At 43.0% G+C, this 20,818-nt stretch overlaps 1 long non-coding RNA gene across 1 annotated transcript; it reads right to left on the reverse strand.

The window, feature by feature from the left end:
* Positions 1 to 571: 571 nt before the first annotated feature.
* On the reverse strand, positions 572 to 3,418 carry LOC116963382. Its single transcript, XR_004408134.2, has 3 exons — positions 3,315 to 3,418; positions 2,925 to 3,027; positions 572 to 1,274 (listed from the first exon to the last, which is right to left on the reverse strand). It is a non-coding gene; the product is annotated as an uncharacterized LOC116963382 (long non-coding RNA).
* Between the last annotated feature and the right edge of the window lie 17,400 nt (positions 3,419 to 20,818).

Genomic DNA, 20,818 nt, shown 5'->3' on the forward strand with positions numbered 1-20,818 from the left:
TATTCTGAAGTCAAGGGGGGCCAAGCCAAGGAGAAAGCCAAAGGCTGAAGAAAAGTGAGCTCTGGGCAGGCAGAAGATAGATGATAAATAGAGACCTGCTGAGACCATCCTGGGAGCTGTGAGCAGACGCTGCTGGTGGCAGGAGGGACAACAGGCACTTACTGATTTACCTTGGCATTGAAACACCAATTAATTATTATAGCCATTAACAGCTTTGCTCCCAAATTCAGCCCAGCTTTTTATTTGCACAGCCATCAGAGAGAAAGCCTTGGTTTGTGGGAACATCGATGTGCTGTAGCTAGGCTAGGGCTTGGAAAAAGGTGATGGCATTGATGCTAGAGCATCTGACCACCCGCTTGCCTGACAAACTGAAGTCCCCGGGACCTTCTGCTGCAGGAGGAGATACCACACTCACAAATGGCCAGCGCTGTGCAGAGTTATAATTTTCTGTCCAGGAAAGGTGTTCATGGCCACCAGGCTGCCTATCTCCTCCACTGGCCTTGCCCTCTCCATCCATCAATCCATCCATCCATCCATCCATCCATCCATCCATCCATCCATCCATCCATCCATCCAACCATCCATCCATCCATTTATTTCTTGGCTGTAGCTTCCGAGTAGACAAAGCCCATTTAAAGTCACTAGGTTACCAAACAACTGGGCTTCGCAACATCGGGAACCAACTCCCAAACTACAACAAAAGGCACAGAAACCATACATCCCCAAAACACCACCTGAGGAGAGAGTCTCATGGGCACAACAGTCTCTGCCATCACCTTCACCTTCTCCACCTTCTTCCTGCAGCCAGGCCTGTTAGTACAGCAAGCAGAGGCCTTGATGCCACATTACCAGTCGTTTCACCAGAGCCAGGGCACACGTATCGCTGTTGTTCCTTCCAGCAGCTGCCCCCCAACAGACAGACGATTGGTCCCACTGTGCTCACTGGGTGACGGCTGCAGCAACACTGCCCGCAGCACCCTGCCACCACCCTGCTGGGCTCTCCAGCAGTCCCAACCCCTCGGAAAGACACTCCGAGTGCTGCCACGCTGCAGAGCAGGAGAGAGGAAGGACTTGGTGTGGGTGCACCTTTGGTCACGCAAGGCACTGCCAGGCCACCCTGCTGCTGTTCGGGGCTCCCGCGATGATGGAGTTTCAGCCTTTTCAACTTCCAGCAGTTTGGATGCCTCCTGCGTTTGAAGCTTCTGGAACCACATCAAACGGCCACAAGTGAAGAATGCCGTTGAAGGATTTATTCAGCCTGGATAGGAGTGTTGCTGATGGGAGAGAAGGGAACAACAAAGATTTCTTAGCCACCATTGTGATCTACTCGTTTAAAAACATATTTAAAAAAAAAAAAAAAAAGAAAGTAACAGTTCCTTTTACTATCAAAAGCATTTGGCTGAGCATTTTACTGCAGGCCCTGAGCAAGTTCCAAATTGCCTAGCTTACATAAATACCTCTACCACCAGTGGGCCTTTGCAGAAGAAAAATGTTTATAATTGAGTAGTAAACCTTACTAAGTGACAATCATGAGACACAATACATGTTTTAAAAACCAAGTATCAGACTTCTGAATTGAAAACCTACAACTGGAAATATAAATTCCAAACCAAAAAGTAGATTAAAATATTACTGTAATTAAATTAGTTTCACAGTGGTACAGTAATGCATCTGTGTACAAAAGGTAATAAATTGTAAATTTTTCTACTTAGGAAAGTTGATTTTTAATAACAAACATATTTTTAAGTTCCTTTTCTTCTTTCTGTACTTTATTCCAGATTCAGGGAAGAATATCAGTCCAATATATTTCCATCTTTAAGTTTCATGCATTCAAGAAAGAGCAAAAACCCAGTCCACAAGCACATTTTCACTAGCTAAATATACCCATTTGAAAAACAAGTTTGCACATTAAAACGGTGTAACTTCACCTTCCCTCTTCCTATATAATCCCAGTTATATTTCTTTAAACCGGTGTTTCCACTGCCTTCTCATGCTGGTCTTTTACAAGAACAGGAGCCATCCAGGGTGATCTGGACCCCTCTGGGGACTTTTCAGAGTCACTGGTGCTTCCCCTGCTTTAGCAGTGTGTACCATTATTAATTTTAAGAAACATTCAGCTTTTTCCCTTCCATGCTTTTATCCTTCCTTCTCTGCTGCCATTACAATGGGTGCACCTAAAGGGAAGGTATAGAGAAGAGGGAACCAGACTCTTCCAGGAGGTGCACAGCAACACAAAAAGAAGCATCAGACATAAGCCACAAAAAAGGATATTCCAATTCAGTAAAAGAGGAAAAAAAGGATTTACCATGGAAATGGTCAAACACTGGACCAGATGTTCAGGGAAGGTATGGAGTCTCCATCCTTGGGGATGTTCACACTTGTCCAGACACAGAGCCCTGTGCAGCCTGATGCAGCTCCCAGCTGGCCCTGCTCTGAGCAGGGGTTTGGACCTTTGGATCTTCTGAATTGTCTCTCAACCTGAATTATGATTCTGTAATGGCCCTTAATGAAGGGACACAGACAGGTGTGTCTGGGATCTGTAATAAGATCGCAGACAGGTATGCACTGTCTATGTGTTAGTTCCACACATCATGTGAAGACAAGTTAGAGACAATGGATAGAACAATTCATGTCAGATAAGTCCAACGGGAGTGACTCCCTCAGACCTGTTTTGGTTTTTAAAGATACATCACAGTTCAGTTCAATTCTTGGTATGCACAAGCATGACCCATAGTGCTCAAACCAAAACTTTTCTTCCATATCCACACCTGAAGACATCTAGAATTTGAAACAATCTAGCCCCTTGGAGGCACACGTCCAAAAGGCATCCTTTACTGGATACTTTTGCATTTATAAACAGCATTGTGAGTTTAAGGCACAATTTGACCATGATTTGCTATGGTCTACAACAGGCATCATCTCACCTGTCATTAATGACCGGCTTCACACGCGGCCACACTTTGCAAAGGCCGTAATCCTTGGGACTGCAGTTTCCTCAGGGTCTGTTGTCAGCTTCCCTGCTGGACACTAGGTCAGAGCAGGAAAAGGATGAAAGTGGATGGAGACAAGACCAAGATGAGATAGTAGAGCAAAAAAAAATGCCTACCAAAATGTATAACACTTAAATTTTGTTTAAAAAAGGGAGAGGTGCAAGGGATAGTTTGATGGCTTGGCATTTTTATTTCCCTCAGCACTGAAAGAAATGTCCACATAGACTGCCTTTAGAAGGGGAAGAGCAGCAACAGACAGACCACAGGAACCTGAAATACCACCCCAAACCCTCCTGCATTTCCCTCTGATTGGCAGCCACTTACCTCTCATTTCCCCACACAGCACACAAAGCAAATATCCTTTCCTTGCAGTGCTTTCTTTCTAAGTTTCAGTTAGTATTTCATGCTAGTTTGAAAATACATCAGGAGGATTTGTGTGTATAATATAAATACCTCCCACTGCAATTGGTATCTGCTAGTGGGAGAGGAACAGGCTGCATCAACATTGCTTTTCTGCTAAAGTGCCGCTGTAGTTTCAGTTCATCCTACAAATGTGGCTTTGTTCCCTAAAATTACATTACTAATTACAACTAATACACCCAAGCCTGGATGAATGCAACTTTGATCTGAGTAGCACTCCTACGCAATCCCTCTGGCATGCAAATTGTAATTACACAACACAGCTCAAATACAGCTTGAAAGCAAAGATGTAAGGCCAATTTATTTAGTGCCCTTAGACTAAACAAGGTGCTTATTCCAGTGCCAGATTATGATTGACTGAGATTTACTCACAAAACATTTCCCACTGAGAATGTGTGACAAACTGCAATTATTACTAGTCCAGTTGGTTTAAATAAAAAAAAAAGTCCATCTTTAGCAGTAGCTTTGGCTGGGCTGCCTGACAGAAATTGACTGCCAACTACAGCAGCAGAGCAGGCTGAAGGGAGTAGGTGTGGGGGTACAAAAACCAGAACAAGACAGGTTTGGGGGATGGCAATGAACAACAGGAAGGAAAGAAAGAGAAGAAAGACAGAGAGAATATAGTTAAAAGGGGCAAGTTAAAAGAGAAAATAAGAGAGGTTAAAGGAATATAAGGACACAGAAAGCAAGCATGGAAAAGAGAAAAACAGATGTGAGAAAATGAAGGAAATTAAGAAAGAAAACAGAGTAGACAGGTCAAAAAATAAAATAAAAAGATTAGCCAAAGATAGTTCCCTTGAACACTTGCCACTGACTAGCTCACTAGGGCAAGAGCTGGACCACATGCTTTCAGCTTTTGGAAGGAGCCAGTTTAGGCTTCTGCTGCTGCTTTCAAGCACGTGAAATTCCCATTTCTCTCATATTAAACAACTGCAGGCATGAATTCAAGAGCAGAGCTCTCTTCAGCACAGCTAGAAGAGAAAGTACTTGCCACGTGGCACCTAGTCCTAGACAATTTGTGTGTAAGTTCTGCCACAAAATCCTGACTGAAAAAAGACTTAGTTTAGGAAAAAAGAAATCAGTCATTTAGCAGCACACTGTGACAACACTAGAGATCTGCAAAACAGTCATACACATTTGATAAATAGGTATGTAGTCTGGAGAAAAAAAAAAATATCAAAGGAACAGAATTTTTTCACTGGACAAAACCAGATATAATCTTTTCTGCACACTTCAGAGTTGTAAGAGGAGGTCACAAGCCAAAATAAAAGGTTCCTTTTTAGTGTCACAAAAGAAAGCAAGTCATCTCAGACCTTTGGTTGATATATCAGAATAGACCTGAGGTGAGTAAAAAAACCTGACATTTAATTGCAAAAAAAAAAAAAAATCAAATTAATCTGAAGCCATTTACAAATGCTTACTCATTTGAAGAGACACCAAAAATGGATTTAGAAGATATAAATGTGGTTGTGCACCTTTTTAAGAAACCAAGAGCAATTTTGTCAGAAAGACTGAAGTGGAAAAAATAAACAGATAAATTATGTTTCCCTTAATATGGAGGGTGATACAAAGCCAGCATCTCACTTTTTAACTTTTATTTGCTCTTTCTTTCAATTCAAATCTTATTTCTATGATTTAACATCCACATTTAAACACACCAAGATAAAGTCTGTGGCTCTCAAACAAAATACAGCCTTAACCCATGTAACTAGAAGTCTTATTCAAACATTGATTGAGAGGCATGTAAAATTATCATTTGCTGTAAGAAAAATGATGTATGTAGCACAAAAATCTTGATGAAATTAATGCTGATCAGAAGCCATTTCAGTAGCAACTAAATGATGTTTTTAAGCAGGAGGTAGGGACTAAACTTTGTAGGAGTATAAAGTCTCTCCAATGACTCACCCTAAGTTTATCTACTGAAATTCTGCATAAATATTCAAGGTAATTACTACATAATCACTAAGTCATGCTAGCATGTGAGCCTAATTTGTTTTAAGAGATGAAAAATGTGAATTGTCTCTTCAAGCAAGAGATCAGTGCAGGAAACCTTAGGGGAAGGAGTTTAGGTTCTTATTTGTGGGCATTATTGTTTTCAAGTTAAATCAATCAAGTCAAGCTCACAGAGCAGGTCTGACTGCACAAATAACCTGTCTTCTCTCAGTTCTTTGGAGCAGTAAGTAGGGTTTCTATCTATTTCAATCCTTACTCAGAACGTCCTTTTCTTATAATTGTTTAAAAAACCAAAATGAACGCAACCAAACCAAAACAACAAACAGGAAATAATTTGAATACATTAATAACAGAATTCCTCAAATCAAAGGTTTCCTTCCATAAACTTATGCAGAATTTACAAGATCAAAGGAACTATATACCTTTAGGCCATAATCTTGTAAGGCAATCTTCACAACTGTGGGTCCAGGCTCAGCAGGTCTGTGCTTGTACTAACTAGTTTCAAGGCATCCATCACAGACAGAAGGTAAGTGTGCACATCAAAATTTGCCATGTGGGTCTCACCTATATGCTTTAAATTCCCTCCCCCTTCCCTTGTTCTAAAAAACCTTGCTAAAAAAGGCAGTTTTCAGCTCACTTTTTCCCCTGAATGAAGTAAGAGCCCCGTAGGAGTTAATGTACTAAACTGAGTCCATTATAGAAAAATCAGGCAATGTTGTGCTGCACATGTTGACTTTGCCAGACACTGAAGTTTTAATAAGAACAGGATGACTGTGGTGATGGCACTGAACTGAAGAGCACTGGGTTAAGCTCTTTGCTGTCATGCAAACTAGGATAGTGAGTTTGGGCAAGGAATTTAGTAAATCTCCATCTGAAAATGAGGGTAATAATTGACTTAGATTTGTCCTTTCAGGCCTTGAAGAGCAAATCCTCAAAGCCTGTGACATCCTGTGTGCAGGCAGTCATGAAGACTCTAGGTAGCTGGAAGGTCAGAGTTTGACTGAAAACTGTTTTGAGAAGCATCTCTCTTCTGAAGTAAGGCACCCAAGACAACAGGACTACAATATCAATAACAAACACGGCATTCTGTGGTCTTTTCCTGAGCCAAAAGCAAATGTTCCTGCAAAATATGCAATTAACAAGATACTAAAATTGTTCTGTGGCTATGAAAGTGCTCAGAAACATTCATTTTTAGCTCTCAAATTATTTGGGTAGACATTGCAAGGGACTGCATAAACACAGTCATTGTCAGCTTCAGATTGGTGTGCCACCTTATTTCTATGGCTGTAAATCTCCTGAAACATCTAGATTCCCTCCCATTAGCACTGGCAAAGCAGTCAAATTATTGTCATCAGATACAGCTTTACAGTTGCACAGATCCAGTCAAAGCCCAAAAAGTCTAAAAGGGGCAGGGGAGGGCTGGTGGGTGCCCAGGCTGTGCAGGGGTGCCACAGCATGTGGAATGGGTGCTGGTGACCATCCAGTGCCATACAGACAGCCCTGGGACCAGAGATGAAGGGACAAGACACTTAATTTCAGCTGCTGACAAAGGACTTAACGGAGCACCTAAATCTGGGGTTAAAGGCTAGATGCATAACAGATTTAGGATGGGATCTGTGAAGTGAATATAGTGCTTAGCATCCAAGAGTCAAGCACCTTCCTAACTGAATGGGATCCACAGAACTTTATGTATTCCTTCCTGAGCCTAAAACTGAGTACCTCAGGACATCAGAAGGATGAAGGGAGATGTTTTACTGATCCCCAGGTAAATTGTAAGTGCCTGAAATAGCATGTGGATTGTTTTTATGGATTTCACCTGTACACAGCCAATTCTGAGGCTTGCAGCCACCCAATCCCCAGAGTTCAGCAGGCTGCACTAGGTGTTTGTGCCATCTCTGGGGCAGCTGGTCTCCAGCCCTGTGGCTCACACGGACACCTGCAGATGCCTTTTCTGATATCTTTTCTAAGGATTCCTATCCAGTAAATGTTTCACATACATTATAGGACCAGGGTTAGGAAAGGCAAGCAAGCCCTGAGACTGACTCCTCCCTCTGAAGGCCCAGGTCACCAGCCCACACACACTTTTCCTATATCATTGATTCTTTAATTACTTGTTGTATGATGACCCAGCTTCTCAGATCTCTAATCTCTCAGGTGAGCACTCTAACCACCACATTTTATAATAACGAGGAAAGACCTCAGCAAACGTATTTTTTTGAAACCATGGGTTTAAGCAGCTCTGGCAGCTCAAGTGAAAGAAGTGGCTTTTTACCCTGTATGAATTAAACTACTCCTTGAAATCCAAACTGCTGAGGAGGTTTATGTTTGCTGCATTTAGCTTCCTGGCCAGCATGCTAGCTACTGTAACTCATCTGAGGGTCCTGGACAGCTTCTTAGATGTTTAGATCAAAGTTTAGCTTTGTCCATGGATGTAGTCATACACCCAGAACAGCCTGGTCCCACACTGGAAGTCCCAGCAAGTTCTCAGGGAATGATCCAATGCAAAGTCCTGCTGAGCTACATATAAGTTCCTTTTAAAACCCAGCTATTGTTCCAGTACATAATCCATCTTTTGTCACCCCTTTTTGTGTCTATCTGTGGACTCCTGAACATAATGCTTCTAGAGAAGAAAGAACAGAAGATCCAAATTTTCTCCAGGTCCCTGGGAATTTCTCTTATAATTTAGTTCTTCCTCTAGAGTGAGAAGACCTTCTCTGCTCATATGTGCATATGATAAAGACATGGATGACTAAGGAAAAGGGCTTAGCTTTCCTTCCTCTTAAATCACTTTTTCAGTGATCTTTTAACAGAACATAAAGAAGTTTATTTTTAATCTCCCCTTTAAAACTCAAATCCAATGGGATATCATGTAAGATGCAGCTTTGCTAAAACATTGCTGGAAGGAGTCTCTCTGTGGAGAAGAAAGCTTTGCACGTAGTGTTTTCCTTCCATCTCTCCCCCACCCATTCCAGTCTATACCAATTATTCAGTGCAGGAAAATACCAAGATTTTTACTTGGTTGTTCTTGCTTCCCTCTTGATCCAGGTCCTGTCAGCTATTTCCTGACAACTGCCTTACAAAGGGCCACCTGGCCCAGCTGTGCTCAATTGACAACTAATAACCAACCAAAAGAGTTACAGCAGCTTGATGAGAATTGTTCATGATTGCTATGCTCTACAGCAGACCCAGCTGCACCCGGTTTTTACTATAGCCCACTCTCCTACGACAAGAGTGTTTTAGAATAAGGCTGTTAAAAAATAAATGAGTAATCCCTTAGGCACAAAAGCTGTAGAGCAGATTCTGCCTTCTACTGCCTGCATGGGTTTTGGATGAAAAAGAGACTTAGTGTTGGCTCCCTGTGACTATTTTCTGCCGGTGACATCAACTGAGGTGGGGTAAGTCTCTGAACTGGGAAAGGGCAGAAGAAATTAGAGGTCTCCAGGTGACCATACCGGGGAAGAGGGCTTTCCTGGAGTACCATGATAGCAGGTTGCTTGTAGGCAAGATATTGGTTTTTTTCTGTTAATCTACCTATGTCCAAACTAATTCCATTCTCAGTGAAGAACATAACAATAGATACTAGAGGTTTGGTTTTTTTTTTTTTTTCTTATTTATTTATGAAGGATAATGATTCTATAAAAATCTTTCAATTTTCAAAGCCAATGCAATAAATTCTGTTTTGGCTTTGTGATTAAGAGAGAAGCAGGATGGTTAAGAGTCAGAGTGTTTGCAAAGAGAGCAAAGTGATGCTCTGCGGATGGCCATGCAGCGGAAATGAGGGAAGTGGCTGTTCATTAAAAGTTCAAACCTGCTTCCGGACTAGACAGAAAATATTTTGAAAAACAAGCAATCTTTGGTTCATGTTCAAATCACCCCTCAGTTTTTAAACTAATTTTGTAATCAGAGAAAAGAAAAAAGGTAAGGAAAAAGGAGAAAGGAAAGTGGAGGGAAAGGAAAGTGGAGGGAAAGGAAAGTGAAGGGAAAGGAAAGGGAAATGAAACCTTGTTACCTGCAGCAGTGGCTTTTGCTGATGGCACACAGCAGAGAGAAGACATTATTCCTTGCCTAGGGCTATAATGAAGTTGAAACATATGAGAGTGGCAGCAGTGCATCTTTTGTAAGCAGTGATCACATTTTGAAGATGTGACACCTCTACCATTCTGTCATCGATTGTGACAGGGGTTTTTTTCCACCTTTGCAAACCTAACATTACTTTTTATAGCCGCAGCAACTAACTCGGCACAGTAGCTAAGCATTAGTGTCTGGCACAGAGGCGCTGGGAACAAGAAGATGCACCCATTTGGTCTGTTTATTTTGAAAGCTTCCTCATTATTGTTGTTTTTGTGGGTTCAAGTACTGTAGGCCTGTCAGGAGATAAAGAGGCCTTTCCTGTCTGCTGAAGCCAGTCTCCAACATCTGCCCTGACCAGAGGGAAGGAAAGCTATGTTAAAGGAAGAAAAAGAAAGCCACCACAAATGTTAGCTATTTGCTAGTATGTTTAGGCAATGAGATCAGAGCGGTCAAGCCGAAGAAAAGTTTGCTCAGTTTTGATTAAGAGAACCAAAAAGCTTCTGGCACATAGGTTTTCATCTTACAGTAAATCAAAGGAGTCTCTCATGAACAAAGCCCTTTTCATATTTTACAAACTATAAAACACTCCAGTGGGTGTTTACTTATAAATGACAAATGGAACGACATGCAGATTTCACAGTACATTGGAAAACACTGGTCAGAAGTTAGTTTATATTTAAAAGCAGTTATTGTAAACTCGATTGTATAACATGCTGATCTTTAACAGCAAACATCTGCTTATTGCACTCAGACATTTATTTTCCCACTTTTCTTCTAACAAAATGTTTTGAATACTGGGTAACAAAAGCATCTCCATGCCATGTACAATCTGCATACATATGAAGTCAATGTGTGAGCGTTTTCCAGGGACAACGCATGAAAGTTCATGTGGTTTTACTACCAACAATATACCCCAAAGCTGAGAGATATGTCTGCCACGCAGCATAGGTAAACAGAGCTTCATTTTCATGTCTGTGCTTCAAAAAGCTATTCTTTAAACCATTCCAAGTTGTCTGTAACCTTTGGAATATTGTGTACGATGGAAAAATGATGAGAAACATTTGCTTCCAGACTTGACTCTCTAAGGCTGAAAATCAACAGCATACTTTGATTACGGGCAAAAGTCACCAGCCAGGATGTGCACAGGGAGAACACTGTCACTGGGTTGCATATCTGAAGACCAAAGATTTAAATGTCCATATTAACAAATGCTCTTGTCCCTTTATATGATGGTGATGGTAGGTTTTAAACGAAACTCTAATTAACCTGACAAGCCCCACTGAAACCTGGAAAATAGAGCGAAGCCCAAGTAGGGCTTTTCCTTCCAACAGTTGAGTCAAGAACCTGGAGCTATCAATCTGACAGGTGTAATTTTGGTGTCTTTAAATGAAAAACAAACCACAAACAAACCACACAAACAAACTGTAGGAAAATCATCCTTTGCAAATATTGCTCGACTCCTTTACTGGCTATTCCTAATTTCAGTGGTATGTATTCAAGCTGCATTCAGATTAAGATACTGTGCTGTTCAGAAGAGCAACCTGCAGCAGCTCTTCAGCAGCTGTAGGAGCTGGGAATGTAGGAAAAGCAACATGTTTAGTCCTTGAGGGAGGAGTAGGAGGTGCCTCATGTTACTCAACAGCGATGTGAATGGATGAGTAGATGCTGTGGTCAGGGGAGGCCCCTTCCAGCCGCCAGCCACGGGAATGGCTGCAGGTAGAACTCTCCGCATCTCCGCGCCCCGTGCCAGGTCAGTGTGGGCACCACACTTAAAATAAGAAAATAGTGGCATCCCTGCTGACTTCTCCCTGGGGGGAGGACAAGGAACAAGTATGACTGCCATCCATAGATGGTAGATCTCATCTTGCTTGATGTTAGACGGTGAGTTAAATTTATGCTGGCTGCCACATGTTCCCTCTCTCGTCAGTGGAGCCTGTTGATGGAATGACTGCTCTGTTTGTTTGTTTGTTTTGGATGGGGAGAATCATGTTGTGGAAGTGCTTGTTTCTCTCCTTTAGTTAGAGATAGTGTCTAGAAGTCTCCCTCAGCTACAAACTTCTACAATGGGCAGACGAGATCCTTCCGAAGCAAACGGTCAAGAAGGGCAAGCTAAGAACGTTTGGGTGACTTAAATAGGAACCTAACTATATCTTTCCAGCAGGTATGAATCATGTCATTCTGGAGGGCTCAAATATTTCTGGGAAAAAACATGATTCGGTCTTTACTTAAAAACAAGTAGCAAGAGTCATTAAGCGATGCTTATTCTCTGGTCTGCATCATCAGTTGTGTGTATCATGTCATTAACCTCAATAGTCCCATTTTCTAATGGAGTGTGGTGGGTTGATCCTGGCTGGACACCAGGTGCCCACCAAAGCCATTCTATCACTCCCCCTCCTCAGCTGGATAAGGGAGGGAAAATATAACGAACGGCTCGTGGGTCGAGATAAGGACAGGGAGAGATCACTCACCAATTACTGTCATGGGCAAAACAGAGTCAACTTGAGGAAATTAGTTTAATTTATTACCAATCAAATCAGAGTAGGGTAATGAGAAATAAAACAAAACCTTAAAACACCTTCCCCCCAACCCTCCCTTATTTATGGGCTCAACTTTACTCCTAATTTCTCTACCTTCTCCCCCCAAGTGGGACAAGAGGACAGGAAATGGGGGTTGCAGTCAGCTCATCACACGTTGTCTTTGCCGCTCTGTCCTGCTCAGGAGGAGGACTCCTCACACTCTTCCCCTGCTCCAGCATGGGGTCCTTCCCACAGGAGACAATCCTCAGTGAACTTCTCCAGCATGAGTCCTTCCCATGGGCTACAGTTCTTCATGAACTTCTCCAGTGTGAGTCCCTTCCACAGGGTGCAGTCCTTCAGGAACAGATTGATCCAGCGTGGGTCCCCCATGGGGTCACAAGTCCTGCCAGCAAACCTGCTCCAACACAGGCTCCTCTCTTCATGGGGTCACAGGTCCTGCCAGGAGCCTGCTCCAGCGTGGGCTTCCCATGGGGTCAGAGCTCCTTCAGGCATCCACCTGCTCTGGTGTGGGGACCCCACGGGCTTCAGGTGGGTATCTGCTCCACTCTGGACCTCCATGGGCTGCAGGGGACATCCTGCCTCACCATAGTCTTCCCCATGGGCTGCAGGGGAATCTCTGCCCCAGTGCCTGGAGCACCTCCTCCCCCTCCTTCTCCACTGACCTCAGTGTCTGCAGATATTGTTGCTCTCACATTCTCACCCCTCTCTCCACAGTTGTTGTTCCCCCAGCAGGCTATTTTCCCCTTCTTAAATATGTTATCCAAGAGGCTCTGCCACCATCCCTGATGGGCTCAGCCTTGGCCAGCGTCAGGTCCATCTTGGATCCAGCCGGCATTGGCTCTCTCGGACATGGGGGAAGCTTCTGGCAGATTCTTACAGAAGCCGGTCCTCTAGCATCCCCCACTACCAAAACCTTGCCACGCAAACTCAGTACATGGATACACTGAATGGTACAAGTAGTGGAGGAGGTGCAAAATTAAAGCAAAGGGACTGATGAAAGGACAGGCCTGGATGCTGCTGGTGTGCATGCTAGCTGAAGAGGCAGAGTACTCTTGGATAAGGCCCTGGAGCAGAGGGACTTCCATTTGTTCCCCACAACTGCCTAAACTACATTTCTCTGCAGCACATTTCACTTAAAAAGAGCTAAGTGAGAGGGGGGTGAAGATGAAGCATTCTGCTTGATGGTGTTTTCCTGGAACACTGTAGTGTGTAGGGGAAGAAATAGGAGCTACACAATGTTGGGACTAAGATCAAATAAGGAGGGAGGGAGGGAGAGGACTCTCCTCTTCTTCTGCCAGCCCTATAGCTGGGAGGGTTTCTCTTCTCATCTTTGAGACAAGGATCACACAAGGGTTGCCTCCTGCAGGTGCCCTGTTATGTTTTCACCTGCTCAGACAACAAAAGCTCTGGTCTTTCAAAGGTGTGGATTCCTCAGGATGCAGGAAGACACATTTTGCAAATCTACCCAGGCATTTATTTTCCACTGCCTGCCTGCATACTTAGCTTCATAGCATCTTTAAAAACCTGACCCCACAGGAATGAAATCTATATTTTTAGGGCTTAATATCTTACCAGTCTGATAGATGGAATCATCTGATACTAACTCATGTGCCCAGAGCTGTGACAATATTCAAGTCAAGAAGTTAAGTGCTGCATTAAGGAGGTGATTTTTTTTTTTTTTTTTTAATAGAGTCGTGGCACTGAAATCTATCTGTTATCCAAAGCTGGAACTTGGGAAAAGTCCAGAAGGGCAGAAAAAGTTCTGTCCTTCTGCAGAACACCCTCTTCTCTTTCAGGCATAATTTTTCAATCAGAGATTGTCTTGAACAAAAAACATGGCAGGTTTCCAGTAGGATAAACACACATGATCCTCATTATTTATAGATAGCCACACAACCACAGCTCAGTTATTGAGGGCTGATGAAACCCTCACAATCTCCTCTGAAGTTCATGGTAGATAAAGGTAATAAACCTTTCTGAAAATCTGGACATACTTATCCCCTAGATAAGCTGCCCCTCAGAGGCAGCTACCTGGAGCCCAGTTAACACTACACGGAGTCACAGTAAATTGAAATCAAGAAGCAGCATTCATGGGTGTTATGACAAGACTTTGCTGCATAGTCTGGGAGGACAATTTTTCAATCCTTCCTATATATATCAAAGTTCTAGAAACAATTGGGCATTTAATTTCTTGTAGAAATCAGTGAAGTTAAACATCTCAACACATGTGTGGACCCAGCACAGAGATATGTAAAGAATTTCCTTATCTGGGTAAAAATCCTGGGGGTTTCTAGTAGATTATAAAGTAGCCTCAGGCTTCCAAGCTGATGCTGTGCACTGCACTGGGCCTTTACTCAACCTCATCCCAGGAAACTTTAAGTCAAGGGTGTTGCCACCTCTTCATAAACAGAGAGGGAAAAAGTCCTTCTGACTGGCAAGCTGTGACAAAGTCTGGAGATATTACAAACCATAAAAACAAACCTGAGGAACCTAAGTTAGATACCTCCACTGGAGCAACCTCTGTGTACTGTCTAACACATTTATTCTTACAACAGCTCTTCTGAAGTTGAAAAAAACTTATTATTTCCATTTATGCAGACAATGCCTGGCAAAGGGATTTCCTGAAATACTGGCTCCTGAGACAGCATGTGAAGGGCCTGGTCCCCCTTGACACCCTCTGTAGTCAGTGAACAGCAGAGCACCAGAAATAATCTTGCCTTGGTGTTTGGGATTACCTGCCTCTCTTTATCAGCAATCCTGGGGGTGGACAAGGAACCACTTGAACTAGCACCAGAAATGTAACGGGTTCGGCTCTGTTGAATTTCATTCAAGCCAGATTCTGTGGCAAATTGCTCAGTCAATATGTTCACCAGCATTAGGCAGCACCTTAACTGCTGAGAGACTAGTGCTTTCTAGACAGAACCTCACCCAGAGAAATGTGAATGTAGAATGACAGGGTTCACTGAAGCTGCACTTTTTTAGGAGGCAAGACCAGGACATAGCCAGAATTGTTTACCAGGGAATTAAATTTCTCTTAGCTTTAATGTTGCATCACATAGAAATCTACCATAGCATGGGGCACAGGAGATGCAAACCTCATCTGTACAGGTTTTTCAGGTATATTTTCTACGAGTGATGTCAGCTGTAGTACTTCTTTCTAGTGTTTTTTGATGACACTAAACCTTGAGATTTTCCTGTTCCCAGTAGAAAACCTCCAACTCTTATCTTCTCAGTTGCAAGTATTTTTTTAAGACTAACTTATAACCAAATGTACATAAACCTGAGCCCTGACAGGATATTCTTAATCTAATGACAATCCAACTGATATCAGTGAAAGTCTGTGTCTAAGCAGATGATGTGGTTAGCCTGAAATGTAACTCTAATCCTGCCATTCACATTAGTGTACTTGTGCCCATAGCTTGTGCAGTCTTGGCAGAGAGGTATCTGTGCCCATCCAAGGGTATCATTGTAGGTTTAAGATTAAAAAATCTATTTTAGCTGTAGTTCCTCAGATGAGACTGATACTGTGTTAAGTGATGTACAAACAGTCAGGGAAATAATGTCTGAAGTCCATGGCAGCATGCTGTGAACATGGAAAACAATGTGAAACAGCTTTCTTCTCGCTCATGCACCACACAGAAACCACACTATGGAGAGAGTTTTACACCTGGGTCTCACCTTGACACAGCCGACAAGCTGATGGGGTACCTACCTAAACTGAAATTAAGAAGTGGTCTACACTCATCAATTTAAATGGAGCAGGAAAATCCTTTCTCAGATGAAGGTACACACTAACCCAAGCAACAAAGGTCTTTGTCTCTGAAGACTGGCCCACTTCAAGTCCTCCTCCATGAGGACCCAGCTCATCAGCCTTATTTTTCTGCTGCATTTGGATGTCTTCTTGCATCTGTATCATACTGGCACATGATCCTGACTGCTGTCCCTCCTTCCACAACATGCAGGGTTCAGCTACAATGTTAATGTAATAACACTACTGTCCTTAGCACAACTTATTTGTTGCTACTTGTTATGGAAAAAGTCTGATAGCTAAACATAGATTGAAAGTTGAAAGAATGACTTGTTTGTGAATAGAGAGACTGTAAATCTGTAAACAAAGAACAGGATAAAATATGTGATCACAAATGTTGATTCTAAAAAAGCTTCTTGCTCTTGCTTGACTTCCTAGGTGACCACCAGATTGAAGAGTACATGTTGTAACATTTAGAAAACACACACTGGGGATGGATAAGGTTTTCCATTTGTTTGTTCTGTCTGTTAAAATTATACTGTGGTTTCTGAATCATAAATCATGGAGTGGAGCTGGAGTTGTATTAGCTGTACTACACAACCTCCCTCCTGCACATAAATTCCCTTTAATCCATTTGTACCCTATGGCGGAGTTAATACATCCACGTGCATATTCTCCAGTCCGTAAACACAGAGCAGGTGAAATCAGGAGGAAATTTAAATGAGATCAAAAGATATGTTCAAAAGAAGGGCTTAAGCCATCTGGAATCCCTCAGAGCTGCCAGCCACACGAATGAGACCTGCTGGCATCTTAAGTGGAATTTCTTGCTTCCCTTTCTTTTGGAGCTGGAGGAAGTTCAAATGAACACTGGGCTAACAGTTGGCACTTTCTTTGTGAGGAGACTCATTGTTCAGAGAGGTGAGGTCAGGCCCAGATTTCAAGGATGCCCAGATTCAGCCCCTGAAATGTTTCTGCTTTTGTTTAGGGAGCTCTTCAACACGGGGGGGAAAAAAAAAAAAAGCAAGCTTACTCGCTGTTTTTCCATTGTTCCTTAATATACTTTGACTTGTCCTACATCTTTCTTTAACTGAAGCAGAACAAATCTAGGAAGGCCACAGGAAAATTTCTTTGGCTTTTTGTTTGGAAAGTCTCTTTATTTAAAGGAAGCAAAATAAACAAAATAAGCCCCAAGCCTTTGATTTCAGAAAAACTGGTCTGGCTACATGGTAAGTAAAGAAGCTATAGACTGCTCTGCTATGATTGGAATAATGTGTGCAATTCCATGACAGAATGAACAGGATTGAAGATCTAAAGTAAACAAATAAGCATCTTTAGTCCCAAAGTCAAAACTGCAATTACAGAGAGCCACATACTTCAAACAAACATCCAACAACATTTATATACCAGGAAGGAACACTGGCCTCCTCTTCGCCTCTCCCCAGGCTTTCAAAACAGGGTTGGCAAAGGGATGCTTAAGGCAACATATTTAACACATTCAAAAATGGCTTCAGCTCTATCCTTTAGGTGAACAGAGTATCTTGAGCTTTGTCTCAAACACCGCACTAGGAAAGATGCATTCCTGGGAAGCAGGGACACTTCATTACAGAAGCTACTGGGGTTATATTTATTCCATGGGGGCGTTTTTTGTTTTGGGGAAGGAATAGGGCAGTTCACAGAAGTCTTAAGTAGAAGGGGAGTTGGCTGTTTCTGACAGACTGCCAAAGGATGGCAAGGAGATTTTCAAGCATGTTTGTCTTTTTATCTAGCTGCTGAGACACCCAAACCTAAGATAGATCTTCTTGGGTACTTCTATGCTGAATTTCAACTATATCTGAATTGACCTGTGTTTGCCCTAAAGTTTACCCCTCTTTTATGCTTCCTGGAAGAGAGATACACCCCCTGACCCTCCATGTGCATCTCATAGAGACAGCCCAAGCTGGTATATCCCTGGACTATGGCTGGGAGAGGCACAACTGGGTCTGTATCTGTTCAGCCAGTGCCTACAGGACCTACCACGGTGCTCGGTGATGGCGGTACATGGCTAAAACAGAATCCAACACTGTGCTCCAAAAAGCAATACAGAACACACAGGCATCATAATGGTGTGGGCATGAAGAACATGGTCCCAAAATACAGGCCTCCAGCCTGCTCCTGAGGAGAGTGTAGATGTAGCCTTTTGTCTGTATTTATTTTGGACTCATTATATAAAGGCTGATATTTGCATGGGATATTAGAAAATATTTCATTATAACAGTGCTTCTGAAGTGGAGACCACATTTTGGAAGAGCTCATAAAGCAAAGCAAAATAAAAAAATCCTTTCATGTCTCCAGGAGAGACTTAAGTACAAACATTTCTATCATAACTGAAGCCCACAATAACCTGTATGTGCTGAGTAGTGTTTCATAACCTAGGAAGTAATAATTTAAGTTTTAGAAACCCAGGAAGACTGTATCAACCACACACATTCCTAGAAAACAGATACCTTCCTCTTCAGAATGCATGTTATAAATCCAGATAGACTTTCACTGGAGGACACAAACATATCCTTCAGTAGCAGACTGAATTTTTAAAACAACCTTGCTGGTTTAAAATGCCTCCTATTCTGCAGGGCTCTTTTTTGGTTTTAAATAGAAAAGCTGTATGCACTAGTAGTGTTCAGCTGGCAGCTAGAAATTGTCTTGCTGAAAATGAAGAACTTGCTAGAAAAACAAGTCCTTCAGCAAGTTCTCTAGTTCCTACTACTAAAAACATGGATATGTAAAAGTAATTGTAGAAAGAATGGACTACATCCTCTGATGTTCTGTAAAAGATAAAATAGTAAAAAATCAGAATTAAAGGAGGAATAAACAATGTTTGGGTTAATAAGCAAGGAGCATGTGAATTAGGGGAGTGCTTGTGGCAGGAGCAATCAGCCATAGCTGAGTAGAAAGTGTAACAGGTAAAATGCATTTGGGCAAGGCCAAGGCTAAGTGCTGTAAGTGGAACCCAAACACTGGTATCAGTTGTGCATCAATTCTTTAGTGCTCTCTTGCTCACTGAGACACAGCAGTCCTTTCTTTTCCAGGACTTTAGTATCTTTAATTTCAGTGTTTAATGTTAAGAAGGCTATTCATTTTTTGTTCTATACTTTTTGCCATGAGAGGAGGAGGTGGTCCGTTGGTTGCAGTTCAGATTTCACTGCCACATGAGAGACTTGTCCTTCATCCAGTTTGAGGTGGGCAGGACGGGAACAAAAGAATGAGGTCAGGGAAGTAGAGGAGATACAAGCCTGAGAAGCACTAGATAGTCTTAAGATCCCATCTGAGTGAAAGGTGCTCTTAAGATCTTTAGGGGGTGTGGACTCTATGGAAAACACCTAACAGAAAAGCCAGAGAGCCAGATGCTAGCTCAAGGGAGACAACAAATTATTTTGTGATTGTTTGGACACCTTGGACAGGGCAGGTTTCACGCTGGATGTACGACTACTCCCCACCCTTTTCTGAAGTGGATATATAGAAAACTTGGTTTCTGAAAACCCAAGAAAGAAAATTAACTCAGACACACTGCCAAAGATCACTTAGACTGGCTTTCTCCACCCCACAGGCCCACAGCCAAACAGCTCAGTGTTTCAGAAAAAGAAGCAGCTCTTCCCCACTTTTCCCCCGCTCTTCTGTCCCCAGACAGATGCTGTACTTCCCAATTCTCACTAGATTTGGCGCTTGTTGCAGTGATCTGTGATCTTAGTTAACTTACTAATGCAGCTAAAACCCAGTGTGTTATCTGGGTAAGTGAGTTGTTGCAATTCACAGATGTGTGTATCAGATTTCAGGGGGGGTGTTAGAGAGGGGTAAACAGATGGGTATGGAAAGAATGAGACAGACTTACAGAATTACAGAAGGCCTGAGGTTGGAAGGGACCTCTGGATGTCATCTGGTCCAATGTCCCTGCTCAAGCAGGGCTATCTACAGCTGATTGCCCAGAACCATGTCCAGATAGCTTCTGATTATCAATAAGGATGGAGACTCCACAACCTCCCTGGGCAACCTGTACCGGTGCTGTCACCCTTGCAGTAAATAAGTGTTTCCTGATGTTCAGATGGAGCCTCCAGTGTTTTAGTTTGCACCCATTACCTTTTGTCCTGTCACTGGGCACCACTGAAAAGAGACTGGCTCTGTCCCCTATGCACCCTCCCTTAGGCTTATTATATACACTGACATGATCCCCCGTGAGCCTTCTCTTCTCTAGGCTAAAGTGTTGGGTTGACTCTAACCAGCAGCCAGGCACCCACACAGCCACTTGCTCACTCCCCTTTCCCAAGGGATGGGGAGAAAGTAGAAGGAAGACAAAAAGACTCATGGATCAAGATAAAGACAGTTTCCGACGTGAAGCACAAGCTGCATGCCCAAGGAAAGCAAAACGAGTTTATTTGCTACATCCTGTCAGCCTCCCCCTGGTAAGCAGGGCCTTAGCATGCACGATGGTTACTTGAGAAGACAAACACCATAACCATGAAGGGCCCTGCTTCCTCCTCCTTTCCTTGACCTCTTATTTCTGAGCATGACATTGCATGGTAGGGAATATCCCTGTGGCCAGTTTGGGGACCCGACCCTGCTGTCCCGTCCCATGTGTGTTCTCTCCCAGTGTCTTGCCCACCCCCAGCCTACTGGTTGGGGGGCAGAGTGGGAAAAAAAAAGAAAGCCTTGACACTGCCCAAGCACTGCTCAGCAGTAGCCAAAACACTGCTGTGTTATCAACACTGATATAGTCACAAATTTAAAACACCATAGCAGCACCATACAGGCTGCTATGAAGAAAATTAACTCTATCCCAGACAGACCCAGTACAGCTAAACAGTCTCAGCTCCTTCAGCCTTTCCTCATAGGAGAGATGCTCCAAACACTTTTGTGGCCTTTCCCTGCACTCACTCCAGTAAGTCCATGTCTCTCTTGCACTGGGGAGCCCGGGACTGGCCCCAGCACTCCAGGTGTGTCTCACCAGGGCTGAGCAGAGGGGAAGGATCACCTCCCTCGACCTGCTGGCAACGCTCTGCCTGATGCAGCCCAGGAGGCTGCTGGCTGCTTTTGGCACAAGGGCACATTGCTGCCTTGTGGGCATCTTG

The sequence above is a fragment of the Tyto alba genome, unplaced genomic scaffold, assembly GCF_018691265.1.
Source record: "Tyto alba isolate M040663 unplaced genomic scaffold, T.alba_DEE_v4.0 Super-Scaffold_2, whole genome shotgun sequence".
Lineage (NCBI taxonomy): Eukaryota > Metazoa > Chordata > Aves > Strigiformes > Tytonidae > Tyto > Tyto alba.